The sequence below is a fragment of the Bactrocera latifrons genome, unplaced genomic scaffold (genome assembly GCF_001853355.1).
Source record: "Bactrocera latifrons isolate USDA-ARS-PBARC rearing strain unplaced genomic scaffold, ASM185335v1 scaffold_933, whole genome shotgun sequence".
NCBI classification, from domain to species: Eukaryota; Metazoa; Arthropoda; class Insecta; order Diptera; family Tephritidae; genus Bactrocera; species Bactrocera latifrons.
The window spans coordinates 64402-67978 of NW_017537638.1; the positions used below are offsets into that span (position 1 = coordinate 64402).

At 33.9% G+C, this 3577-nt stretch overlaps 1 long non-coding RNA gene across 1 annotated transcript; it reads left to right on the plus strand.

Annotated features, from left to right (window-relative positions):
* The first annotated feature begins 728 nt into the window (after positions 1-728).
* Positions 729-2355, plus strand: LOC108977669. The gene is made up of 2 exons (XR_001994055.1): positions 729-992; positions 1101-2355. It is a non-coding gene; the product is annotated as an uncharacterized LOC108977669 (long non-coding RNA).
* Positions 2356-3577: the final 1222 nt, after the last annotated feature.

Consider the following 3577-nt stretch of genomic DNA (forward strand, 5'->3'; position numbering starts at 1 on the left):
GGCGTGCCCAGAGATTATTCACACTTTCTAGTTTTATATTAGGTTGTCAAAAAAGTCTTGCGGTATTTTCGCTAGTTGGCACCGAGAGCGCGTAGTTCTAGTTTTAATCGTCGCATCACGTGCACACGTGTTTCATTGATTGTCGTTTCTTTTAAGTCGTTCGTGAGTTATAGAGTCGCAAATAGGGAGCAAAATAAAGAGAAAATACGGCATATTTTACAGTACTACTACGATAAAGACAAAAATGCATCTCAAGCCGCCAATAAAATTTGTGCAGTTTATGGACCCGATACAGTTTCCATTTTCACCGCACAACGATGGTTTCAACTTTTTCGTTCTTCAATTAAGTTCTGCAGATCGAATTATTTTCTAAAAGAGTAGATTGAAAAATCGGCTTGTCTGAAACTTTCGTTTGGTTTAAAATACTGTCCCACAGTTCCCCTCAGAGCTGTTAATAATCGATTAATAATCTTAATCATTAATAATTTGATTAAAGTATTTTTATAACTTGATTAACTGATTTAATTAAGATTAAATGCTATTTCCTTTTTAATTAATGATTGAATTTAAATTTAATCAAAATTTAATCATGATTAAAGGGAATTAATTTAGTTTTAAAAATTATTTTACAGATTAAAAAAATTTAATCAAAAATTTAGTTTCATTAAAAATTTTGATTAATTTTTATTAAAATAGATTAAATGGCAATTAATATTTCATTAATTAGAAACATTTCATTATTTCATGTGCTATTATATTTTATATTATGAGCGTAAGCAATATTATTAATATTTAGCAACTCTACTGTTGTTTGTTTACTAGTGGTAAACATATGTTCGCCAATGGATATTGCTTATTTATACACATGGGCTTGCGAGTGTTTTTTTTTATTGTTTTGTTTTTTGTTTTGTTGAGGGAAAGCATTTTGTATTAAGTCTTGTTTGATTGTTTAAAGACATTTTATCATCGACTGTTGACTTTCTTGATTAAGTGTGAGTATTTTTATAAGAATTATAAAAACACCATACAATGAATTGGACAACTGAAAAATGTATAACCTAACATTTCGCATAATCTGACACAATGGATGAACTGTTTAGTGGTGATGACTTCTCAAGTGACGACATTTTTAAGGATGTACTTATACCACCCCCTAAGAAACTTCGAAGCGAAAAGTATTTGAAGATGGTCCGACTGTGAAGAAAGCTTGTATAGAAGCCGCGTACTAGAATAAGACAATTTTCCAGCCAAACTTCTACTTTGATTTCGAAAAAGTTTGTATTGTTTTGATTTATTTATCTATGTACTGGTTCAGTAAAAGACGTGAGTGTAAGTAGTTCCTTGATTTGTGTTATTTGTTCGTAGCCACAAAAATTTTCAACTTTTTATAAACATTGTTTTTTTTATCAGATGAATGGCGATAAAAAACAAATAACCATTGGTAAATGTGTAACTTGTAGCAAAAGAATTCGTGGTTTTGAAAATGTGTCTTCCAATTTCATTACGCATCTTAAATTTAAACATGCGGACATATACATTAAGTTTAAAATTTTGTAGTCAGACTATCATGGCTCGCCCAAAAATAATTTTGACGACAGCGTTTTAGATTTCATTGTTGATTCAGCATCGCCTGTTTTTGTTGTGGACAGACCATCCTTTGAACGTATGTTTGAAGGCACTGGTAGAAGAATTATGTGCAGGCAAACTGCAATGAAAAAATTGGAAACACGTTATGAAAACATGCTGACCAAAATAAAAGCATATATACAAATGCGGATATTTGGTCTGGAAACCACGAAAGCTTTTTTGGTTACACTTGCCATTGGTTAACACAGGACTTCGAACGGAAATCAGCGGCATTGGCGTGCAAACGGCTTTTTGGAAAATATACCGCTGATCGGATCTATGACACAATACGTGATATAAATAGTGACTTTGGCCTTAGTGGCAGAAGTATGACTTGTTAAAATAAGCTTCGCTCTACTTTAATACGTCTCTGACATCTTCAGCGCCTGTGGAGAGATTGTTCTCTTTCCGTTCCCACGACAGTCGGGTCTACGAAAACCGGAACGGATCCGGATTTTTATCCGGGCAAGGACTGTCAACTCGGCAGAGTAGTAGTAGTTAAATAATTACGGGGAGAGGACACGGGATCTCGAAAAAGTATGAATGATTGATCATGGTACACCACTTCAGCCCTGGAAGGAACGTTGGTTGTTCTCTGTCGTGAAGTAGCGTTGTATGTGTTAAAGACTTTCGATGAAACCAACGCTACGGGGATTATTCTGTTGTTGTTATGGTAGCTATCTTAACCATTTGAGCTGCAAAATTGCCATAAATTGTTATTGAGATTATCCAAGAGCAGACCCAGGGTAAGAATACCTGGGTATTCAAAACGGTGGTTAGATTGTTTCGTTGCATCTACTTTTTCTTTACTGGCGTAGACACCGCTTACGCGATTATAGCCGAGTTAACCCTGCCTTTATATCGTACGTCTGAGAGACGTATGACCTTTTTGCATTTTGCTCTCCATCCTACAATTTTTTTCACAACGCATGCATATTTGCATTTTTCTCAGTCGTTACATCCAACATTCCAATGGTAGTTGACTTTTGGTGGTAAGTTCTGTACATTCTGAGAAATTGCCAAGCCATACGTCTCCGAGACGTATGTTTATGCTTTATGCTATTTTTACAATTTTTGATTGAATATTCGTTACTAACAGAAAAAGATGGAATATTAGACGACACGCCAATAGCTGCGTATCTAACAAATCAAGATGAGAGTAGTTCAGAACATGAAAGTGAAATAGGAGATGCCGCATTGGCAGATGATATTCAAAGTGACGCGGCAGTTTAAGATATTAATGTGCAGAAGAATCGAGAAAATTTTTTGCCAGGCCCGAAACGAAGAATCCAACAATAATAGTTCGTCTTCAGACAGCCGGATAATAACAGTACTTCAGCTAACATTAAAAACCAAAAGTCAATATTTCCCGACTACCTCGAAGGGAATAAATGCCGGTAGAGTTCCATCGATGAATGTTGTTTGAACAATAAGAGGGCCCACAAAAGCATGTAAAGCATTATGTGATCCGATTTCGTCCTTCAATGCTTTTTTTACTGACGAAATAATATCAAAAACAGTTCAGTGGACGAATGCAGTGATATCTCTATCAAGAACAACTAATTTGACTAGCAAGACGTTCGCAGATACAAATTGTCTTGAAAGCTTAGTATCCAGCTCTAAAGAAATCTTTAATACTTTTTTTCAATAAAATGCGAATATGGCAAACCTGGTGTTGCGTCAAACGACATATCTATATCTAAAACAAAAATAATTAAGTGAATTGTAAAATATTGAATTATTAAACATTAAATTAAGAAAATCTATTATAAAATACTTACCTTAATAATGCATTCATAATACCAATCTATTACTTACCTTAATACCTACCATAATCTGTTACAATATTTAACGATAGTCGAAGAGTTATATATTATGCTATACTTACCCCATTTTAATACATATTTATTTTACTACTAGTTTAAGCCGTTAGTTTTAAGATTTAGGCTTA